We start from the raw sequence: 11104 nt of genomic DNA, 5'->3' as shown, positions 1-11104 counted from the left end.
TCTTGGTTCGGTAAAAGTAGATAACAAGAATAAGAACAAGAAGTGTATTAAGGTAACCTACAAGTACGAAGAGGAGAATACGTAATCATTAGAATGAAATTAAAATACCATAAACCTGTGTGATACATCATGACGCCTATACATATTGATTTGATATATAGCAATGTCTTTTTGTGCGTAGGTAAGGTGGCTTGCTGCATTTAAAGGCACAAGTGATCCTAGGGGCTAGTCCTTAGTCCTAGGAGACACTAGGCCCTCTAGACGTGAGCCTAGGAGGCCTTAGATGTGAGGACTATATACTGCCAATGCAAGATGATGAATCTAGGCAAGTATTTGGCAAAAGCGCACACTTACTTAGGCTTATCGTAAGCAGTACCTTTTCCCATAAACTCAACCCTTAATTAAGGGGTTTATGACAAGCTTTGTCATATTACAATAATGTTATCAATTTTACACTTTTAATAAGTTATTGTGGTTCTGAACCTAGGCATGTGGTAACAAGTAGAATTACAAGATGTCTAGAACTTAGTCCCTCACACTTCTTTTTCTCTACAATTTTATTTTCCGACCAAAACCACAAAGTTTAGAGATATAAGCATGTACATCATAGTACTTCTGTATGTGTGAAGTACAATCAAACCCTACAACAAGTACTACAAGTAGAAGCTCAAGTAATCCCCAAAAACAACCATATAGAATAATGGTGGTCCCTTATGTCGTTGCATTAGTTTTACAAGCATTCATCTTTTTCAATAACCACAGGATACATACATGTTATTTCATTCTTGAAAATAACAGACATACCTCTAATGAAAGAAAAAATGTGCAAGACATTTACTAAAAACAAACCTGCCTAAAGTGAAAGTGAAGACTGGTTCTAAACCAATAACCTTCAGCTACTGCAGAACAATGAAACAAGCAAAAATCAAAAGTGTAACTCAAAGAATCCCATTTAATAATTAATAATTACTAGCTTCTGAAACATGCTAGCTTCTCAGAAGTGTGCAACAACATACTAGCTTCTCAAACATACCAATCAACCAATAATAATAATAACCTGCGTCATAATAATAATAATAATAATAATATGCAAGAAGACAGTAAAAACCAACAACCTTCATATATATATAAACTAACTGTATTGCTCGTATTTAAAATACGTATTTATTAATTAATTAATTAATTAAATTATTTATTTAAAATTCGTTGGATTGGATTTGAGATATGTGGGTCTGATTTCTGGGCCCGAGTCTGTATTGGGCTTAGGTTTCGAATCCAAGTATATATTCATATTTTTCTAGAGAATAGGGTTTGGAGATAAAAATAAAATAAAAAATGGAGGCGGAGATAAAAGCTCGTTGGCTAGAGCGTTGGAGCGCGACGATTCGGACGATGAGGGATTCGTAGAGTTTTAAGACAGGTGAGTAGATTAGTTTTCTATTTCACGTCTAACTTTATTGTTAAAGGTTTCTGCTCATGTTTTCGGTTCATTATTCGGTTATTATTATTCATCATGTCGTTGTTAAAATTGGTTAAACTGTATGTTGAAACTCTGTTGATACTCGGAAATCAACATTTGACTGTCGAAGCTTCGAGAAGCTGTTAATGGCGTCTCGAGCCAAGATAAAGAAAACGTACTGCTATTTTGTTTGATCTGTGGTTTTGATTTGGTTGTTTGATGTCGGGGGTTATATGTTTGATGGTTGGGTGGGTGCTGTCGGAAGACTCAAAGAAGTTGTTAATGGAGGCGCGAACCTCCTCCTCTGTCCTGTAAATGTGTCCTGCAAATGTTTGAATTGAAATACTGTGGTACTGTGGGGGGTCGATACATTTTGTTGAAGCTGTTATTGTGGAATGGGATTGGTTGATAGGGGATTGGTGGTGGTGGAAGGTTGAGTGCTGTTGCAGGTGGAAGAAGGCGTTAATGGCGCCGACGGAGAGTTTTGGGAAAACTTGGTTGAGCTGTTTTTGGTTTAATTAGAGTAGTGGGGCATTTATTTAGACTAAAATCGATGGGTTTATAGTTGATTGTAGTGTGTGGGTGAGTACTGATATATGGGGAGGTGCTGTCGAAGCTTGAGTATTCATTAATAGCGTCGAAACGTGATGTTGGAGGAGTGATGGAATTTAAGTTGGATAGTATCGGCATGTTAGGTTTTTCAGGGGGTACAAAACCGAGTTGGTGCGGTTTGGTTTGGAGTGCCGGTGAGTGGTGGATGGTGGCTGGAAGTGGTGGAGGAGAGAGCTGCTGGAGGGAGAAGACGACCTGGTTCTAGTCTTAGCTGGGTTTGGGCCTTAGTTGTTTTGTTTGGGCCCGGTTTTGTTTAAGTTGTTTGGGCCAACATTTCATTTGTTTTCTTTGGGCCGGAAATTAGTTGTTTTGTTTGGGCCCGGTTTAGTTTAAGTTGTTTTGGGCCAAAACTAATTAGTTTTCCTTGGGCCAGTTTCTCTATTTGGTTGTTTGGCCCGGTCCACATTAGTTTAAGTTGTTGGGCCAGTTTAGTTTAATTGTTTGGGGCCAGTCCATAGGACTTAATATAGATCCAAATTGGTTCTTTAAATATTTAGACTTTTGGGTTTTGGTGTTGGGCTTTGATTGTGGACTTTTGACTGTATAATTGTGTTACGTTTTATGTTGTAAATTGTATAGACAAAAAAAATGCAAAAATGTTATGGAAGCCTGTATAAATTGGTTTGTCATTATCTAATTAAGATTTGACGTGAGTAGTGTGTAAATCATATAATATATTGGCACGGGGGTAACAAGAAGGGAATTCTTATAAGACTTAGATATATACGTTTTTATGAGAATTAAACTACACATGGACTCAGATTCATGGACTTTAGTTTTGGGCTTTTTGATGGTTGATCAGTTTGACCTGACTTGTGATTTGGACTCGAATAATTATGCGTGCTTTGATGGTGACTTGAGTTCACATAAATATATGGAACGAATACATTACATGATTGATTATTATTATGAGTTGCTACTTAAATGAATTGTAGTATGTATGAAGGCTTGAGATATTCCATATGGTGTAGTACAATATATGATTGGCACGTGAAATAATAAGTTTCGAGAATTGATATAGAGATGCTTGGATATCGTGCAATGAATAGTATTGGCACGTGATAATGTGGATTGTATTATAACAAGAAACGTTGAGCTTCATTACAATTAAGAATACTGGCATGAGATAGAACAAGAATTATTATTGAGATATTTCCAAATATGGTGGCTTAGTGCAATAATTTATTTGGCACGTGATAGAGTGAAATGGTTATGAGATACTAAGGTATGACACCTGAATAAATTACATAACGAAAATCCTAGAACCTAGCTACCACAACTCATGTGATTTGGCCCTAGTGATGGGCGTATGTGATATGATTGGCCCTTCTAGCGTTTCAGTGAATCTGAATGGCCCTTCTGGCGTAGCCGAATAGTGGCTTGATTATTCCGTTCGCAAAATTAGAACGAGATGCGTGATATTTTATGCCGAATAGTGACAGTACTTACATAATGGCTTTCGTGTGAGGGTTACCTGGTGTGCGGTGATAACCATAAAAAGATAAAGTTTACCTATGAAATGAACGATAAAACTCAGAACGTAACTAAACTAAAACTTAATTACGTGCCTAAATTTATCAAAGATTGTTCTACTCTCGATCTATTGAACAGATATAGTGGAGTAGGAAGTTCGTTCCACTCCTAGTCCTTCCGCATGCTGTGTTTTCTAGTCTAATTACTCTACTCTAAGTCTAATGAGAGATTTACGAAATGATAACTAGACTACAATGCAACTACCCACAAGATGCAACTAGTCGACTATTTAAACAACTATGGGAATACTATGTCGATTCTATGATAAGGAGTTAGAGGGGGATTGATTCCACTTTAGCTCAACTTAATCCACTAACGACGAATCATCGTAATCCGAATTGAACTGCTTCGCAGAACAATCTGGTTATTCCTAATCCCTAATTACACATAGCATTTCTACCAATTCATAACTAGCATGTGAACGATTACACCCATTCTCATGGTGAACTAATCATTTCTAGAGTGGAAAGGAAATTACGACTATTCAACATTAACACGAATCAAGCCTTCATCAAGGCTTCGCAACCCCCTCTAATAGAGGTTTAGCCGAGAATCATCACGCTATCATTCCCAATCAAATTCGAACAAGACATGATCTAAAGATTGAAATTTGCTTAATTTAAACTTCGATAGCAACTACTCATGCAAGAATTATTTCAATCTAATTAAGACAACTATTGAATCTAAGAATTAAACTAATTAAGTAAAGGAAATGAACTAGATTATCAAGAACACTAATTTATTAATCTAATAAAAATCAATACAATAATGTAATACTGAATTTAAAACAAGAATAAAAACTAATTAATTTAATCTAAAACTGGATCTAGAACTAAGGTTTAATGGATACTTTCTATTCTAAACTCATTTATTTTCTAACCTAACTATCTATCCCTACAAAGAATCAAACTCTTGTTTTTATACTTTCAGATCCAAAAATCGTGCATGGGCTTGGAGCCATATTTTGGGCCGGAAAATCGGGCCTAAAACCCAATTCTTTTAGTCCGAAAAGGGCTCTTCAGTTAGATTTGGCTTCAACAGACTTTTCATCCACTTTTGCTCCTCTGATTAGGTCAATTCTTAGACCATTGGAAAGCTCTTTCCGAGCCGGTCGTTTTGACATAAGGTAGGCCCAATTCCGAGGTCTGAGTCCAAAGATACGGCCTTCGGAAGTTCTCACCGACTTTTGTGTCTTTGTTTTACGCCCAGCGTCGACTTTTCAGCTTTTGACCGGGCTTTACAAAGGCTTTGTCTTCTTGAATCTTGGCCTTTAATCATGGAACTCCTTAGCAACCGACCTTTGCTCTTTTATCTCGCTAAAGTGGCACATTTCTGCACATCATGGACTTTGAAGCCTGAAATGCATAAAAAACACGTAATCAGTATTAACTCTTAATTATTACTCACATAATTGGTCTAAAAGTATGATGGTTAAGGGGTTAAAACTACAGTTTTGGGCTCTTATCATGCGGCATCCTGTTCAGGGTAGTTACGCATGGAGTGATTCATTATGTGAGGGGAGACATGTGGATGTACATGTTCGGTGTTGGGAAGCGATTGTGGTAGCCAGGGAAACTAGGTAAGACATAGATACGACGTGATTTTAGGGACATGCAAAGAAAGCCTTAAATAATATAATTATGGTAATATGTTGGTTAATGATATATCTTTAAATATATGATTGTATATGGCTTTGCCGAAGGGTGGGTCAAACTAATTACTTGGGCAGAGACAACCCACTCTGTAATTGAGCATGAAAGGCGGTACGTATAGAATATGCTTGGTTGGTTATTAGTTTAGTTAGAACCTAAGGCGCCTCGGGGGAGGAACTAAATGCCTTTTATTATGCGTATGGTTCGTTGTGTGGTTAGTGGAAAGTTAAGACGCCTCAGGGGAGGAACTAACTGCCTTACATGTTGTATGTGCATATCGATATGATTATTTTTATTATTGGAAGCTAAGGTGCCTCAGTGGAGGAACTACCTGCCTTAATTATGGTACTTAAGAATATTGTATTAGTCATGGGAAGTTAAGGCGCCTCGGTGGAGGAACTAAATGCCTTATGGATTGTGTATATATACGTATAAGTATAATTTATATTTTAGGGCTACTCACACCAGCATTGTTTATAATGCTGACCTAATTTGCATGTTTGCTTATCGGGTGTGTTCATTAAATGAACATAGTTGATAAGTTTTGACAAGTTTAATGTTGAAGAAGGTTGGTTGCTGTTTGTGGTTTGCGTTAGCGTCGCATTTCAGGATATGTTTGGTTTTCCCTTAAGGTAAAATAGATTTTCAGTTGAGACAATGTTTGTGTATTTTCATTTGTAATTTTAAATAAAGAGTTATTGAAAAGAGATTTGTAACCTAATCTTATTTGTGAATTTTTGTAATGAAGAGGACTTTTGTTTAAGTTAAAATTTTTATTGGTTTTTAATTATCCGCATATTTAAATTGTTTATGGGTTTTTGGAAGTTGAGAGTGCATCACACCTCGAAAATCGAAGAGTCGGGAACAAATATTATTTTTCCGAATTCTGTCGAAATTCGGGGTGTGACACTAACAAAAACCCAAATTAATAGCTATAACCTGCGTCTGAATCTCTGTGGTGGCTCACAGTTCCTTTTGTTAGTACAAGAACGAACCCTCACAACATGCGAGTGAATTGCACACGAAACACAATACTTCATCTTAGCATACAACTTAGATAGAGTTATATTTTTTATTCAAAACTGCAAAACCAAAATACTCATCATCAAAAATCCAATTAATTCTTAAGTCTTAACCTACTAGTTCTGAATTTGACATTAATACCTTAATCTACTAGTTTTACAGCCTTGGATGATCCTTATGAAAATGACATTTCACCAACATTTAAGAAAAATTCTTAACCCTAGATAGAATATTTGACCATGCAGCCAAACACATCTGAAACAAACTTGGTCATCCACCTGATGTAGTGCGTAGCCCAGTCAGAAGGCGGATGCTGCTTCAAAGTAGCATTCAATCCTTGCCAAACCATCCAACACAACTCCGGTGACTAAAAACATAGCCTAAGTAAGAAATGATAATTCAAGTGCAATTATACGACAAATGCATTTATTTTTTGAACATGTCATTTGGTGGAAGAATGATCAATGTTTAGTGTCTGTTAAGTGAGTCCAAGAGGTAATGAAACTAACACTAGTTGACAACTTAGTTTCTACTTTCTACTTTTATCATTCTAGTCCTTGATGTTAAAAGTAATTGTCTTTGCATTCAAGTATATGTCCAAAAAGATTGTTAAATTATAACTAGAACATTAACCATACTTAATGTTTTTGTCATCCCATATGTCCAAAAAGATTTCCTAAACAATATCTCCAAAAAGATTAGCACTAATCAACCATTCTTAATCATATTTTAACTGCCCATCAGCCCAAATCAACCACCCTCCAGCAACATAACCATGAAGGGTTTTATTTCTATCTTGGGGATCATCATAGAGTAATGCATCACCCATAAATACTTCCTCAATATTGATCTTTTTCTCACCTCTAAGCACTTTTCTGCCATGACAAACATCTTTGTGCATAGGATCGGTCACCACAAACCCCTCGGCTACTTCATTACCTTCTCTATCCAATAGGGTAACTCTAAGTTGATCAGACAATCTTACATGAGCACTTGTCGCATCAAAAGGAGAAGCTAAATTTTGAGGAGACATTAGAGATGGATTATGAGGTGAGTTTGAACCATGAGGTGTATTCATCACAGATTGTGGGGGGACAATTCCCAGTTCAATGTGAGCCTGTGATAATAGAAAACACATGTAAGGGAAAAATACAAGTTATATGTATGCCTAATTGTAGAAGTTACAAACTCACCAACAATAAGTTAGTCAAATTGGCAATGGAAGCTTTAACCTCAACCAACTCTTTCTCGACGTTGGGACTAGCACTAGCAGATGATGCCAATGCTTTGTCAAGTAAGTACTCACCAACCGTAGCATGTTCAACTTGTGCAGGTGAGATTTGAGAGCCAACATCACAAGTACGCCCTTTTTTGTCCTTCCCAAAGATCTCAACCAGTACATCACCTTCAAGGTCTATGACCTCATTAGTATCTTCCTCTCCCCTAATGCTTGCTTCAATAGCTTTCCTTTCTTTGACTTCACTTGTTCCTAAAACAACAAGCACAACCAAAGGACACCCATGTATATATACAATTTGGGACAAATAAACATTCACCAACTGATACATGATTAAATTCAAGAATTTCTACTATGGTTCTTAACACATTTAAATGTAGAAAGGATAAATACTTACATATGCTACACGAGCACTCTCCAAAATAGATCCATCACGACGCTTGTGACCGGTTAGCCAATCGTCCTCTCGACGTACTTTGACATTAGGATTTTTTTGTTTCTACACAAAAATATATAAAATGATACTACATAGCACTTCTAATAATAAAGACATTGAGATAGGATGGTACCTTCTTGTAACGAAATGATACTACATACCACTTCTAATAATAAAGACATTAAGATAGGACGGTACCTTCTTGTAACTTATTTGGGCATATTTTTATCGCCCAAGAGTATGACCAATGGTGTTCATTTTCCTATTTGCTACATTCTTTGCATTCCTTTGTACGACTTCAGGTCTGAATTCACGGGTCACAAACTCGCCCCAAATTGTTGGATTCATACCATCTGGACAAGCAGCAATAGCAGCTTCCTTGCTTAAGGCTTTCTTTATGATATGATCTCTTTTCGGTAGTTGCTTTTTGCAGTCCTGAATTTAGTGGAAAACTCCCTCTAAAGTTGTTTGTAAGCCAAAGCCATGGGCACATCATATTCAAACTCACCCTATCAAGAATTTTAATAGTTAGAAATTCATTTCTGGTCAAGTTAAAATGATAACATTATTAACAAGAATTGAATGTTACCGCCAAAGCGTCCCACACTGCATCCTTAAAGGATTGTTTCACAAGCCTCCAATCCTTGTAATTCAATGGGATGGTTGCTCAAATAAAATGCCCCAAGCGGGTTGTCCATTTTGCCCCATAAGGACCAATAATAGTGCCCTTACTAGACACCAAGACAAACATCTTAGCATTAACTGATGAAGGTGCTCCATATGATTCAGATGTTACTGGGGGTGTTACTTGACCTAATAGGGGTGTTGCTTGACCTGATGGGGGTGGCTGCAAGGCACTAGGATCTGACAATTGACCACTTGAATCCATTAAAATATCCTGCAAATAGTGACAATTATATTGGATGCATATATTGGGTACTGCATATGTTAATCTTTAAGTGAAATCACTACACTTCAAAACGTAAAACAAATCACGTACATTCAACTTTGAGGCACAACCATCAAATAAATTTCAATGTACAATCATCAAACTTGGAGCACAAAATCATGACTCACCCAATATAAAACTAAACACAAATGGATACATCCATAGCAAAAAGTTATATTAACATATTAGACAATTAATTAATGTCGTCTTTCTAGCAAGGGTTTCAAATTGGGCTGGTCTTCAAGAGTAGATTGGAAGTCAGTTGGTACATCTAGCTCATCCACTTGACAAGTCACCCACTTTGGAGAATGTATAAATTTTAACCAATCAAACGTACACTTGATATGCCTCTCTAGCAAGAATGGCTGGCTCATCCAAAAAGTTACTTGAACTTTTCAGTTTGTTGAGGTTGACCATCACCAAGCTTGAGTCTGGACAGATTTTACAGCCATTAGTCTTGTCCTCCACCCTTACCCAATCACAATAAAAGACCACCTCTTGAAATTCAGTATAGTCTACCTCGATTATCTGTTTAATGACCCCACCCCATACCACATCGTTGTCGCATCAATGGGATTCTTGTCTTTCCTACTTGCAGTAAAAGAAGTAGCATCCCTCATGAAAACACCACTGTCTTGGGTGGTAACAATATCATCATGAGACTTGGGAGAGAAAACAAAACCATTGATGCGGTACTTCTTGTATGTCTTAGCTTTAGTTGGCCCTTTGACTAACTGCTTCAACATAGAATTTGTGGCATCCTCCTCCAACAACTATAACAGTACACAAGAAAACAATTTAAAAACATGACTAGTAAAGGAGCTATCTTAGTCTTTTTAAATTATATTGTTTTTGTAAGAATTAATACCTTGTTATATAACCAGTCAATGAAATTTGTTTGTATCTCTACCTCTGTTTTTGCAATCCCTTTTCCTTTAGCACGTGAATCGGATTGCAATGACTCACAATACTCGCTGCATTTTATTCATTCATGCTTTAATAGAAGTATCTACATAATAACAAAACATGTTCCAGGCCTACATAGTGAAGGATTAAAGAATTTATACCTGTAGAATGTATCGCGCTCTTCGACTTCAAGTCGAAATAGCACCCATCAACGTATCTGTACAAATTGATGAGGGGATAATAACACATCCTTACCATCTAGGATAGGCCCTTCATCACTGTACTCACCATTTTCATCTAAAAAGACTTCTTGACTATATTTGTGATTACCGGCTCGTGGATTAGACATGTACTCGATGGCATACCTAACAGATTCAGCAACAAGATAGGATTATTCAATAGAACCTTCAACATATTGTTTGTTGTAAGGAATATCTTTACACTCTTCCATCGACCTATTGGAATCAAATATTCCAAACTTACATATGTAAATTTTAAGTTCAAAAACACGCACGTCAAATGAAGTCAAACAATTGAAATAAAAGTGAATTACCGTTCGAATGGATACATCCACTAGGGGTGGGCAATGGGCCGGGTCGGGCTAGCCCGGCCCTAAACATTTAAAGCCCTTCAAATATTAGGGCGGGATCGGCCCGACCCCTAAAATCAATAGGGCGGGTCGGGGGCGGGTCACTAAATCTCAAGCCTGACCAACCCTAGCCCTTTTAAGGGCTTTAGGGTCGGGCTTTAGGGCCGGGCCTATATATTTTCTTTTTTTTTACTACATCAGTTTTAAAACTCATTTATATTACAAAAATGTACAATAATCTACAAACTCAAAGTCCAACCAATCTAGTAATAATCTTGTATAAGTCCAAAAATTTAAAATGCACATCCACAATCTAATGAACTAAAGTACATCGAGAGTTCGAAATTTGTTCTTCCTTGTACTCAAACCTCACTAAAATTACATTTAACATTGAAATACATAGACAAATAATTATATTATCATTTTAAAGGAAGAAGTAATAGATATAAAGAAGAAACATAATAGTTTTGGTTAAGGGTCATGGAAGTTGTTAAACTATTTGTAATATCATAAATTATTTCTATAATAGATTCAAACAAATATAATATTACCTTTCTTCTAATTTAAAAGTGATTCAAGCTTTGTATATGGAAATGAAAATATTGGCTTTTGAACAAGTGATGGAGAAAGGTTTGAGATTACAAATGTCATTTTTCTGACAAAGGTTGTTTTTTGGTTTCTATGTTACAAATGTCTGCTCTGTATTTT

The sequence above is a fragment of the Coptis chinensis genome, chromosome 8 (genome assembly GCF_015680905.1).
Source record: "Coptis chinensis isolate HL-2020 chromosome 8, ASM1568090v1, whole genome shotgun sequence".
Lineage (NCBI taxonomy): Eukaryota > Viridiplantae > Streptophyta > Magnoliopsida > Ranunculales > Ranunculaceae > Coptis > Coptis chinensis.
Note: the sequence above shows the minus strand (reverse complement) of the source record.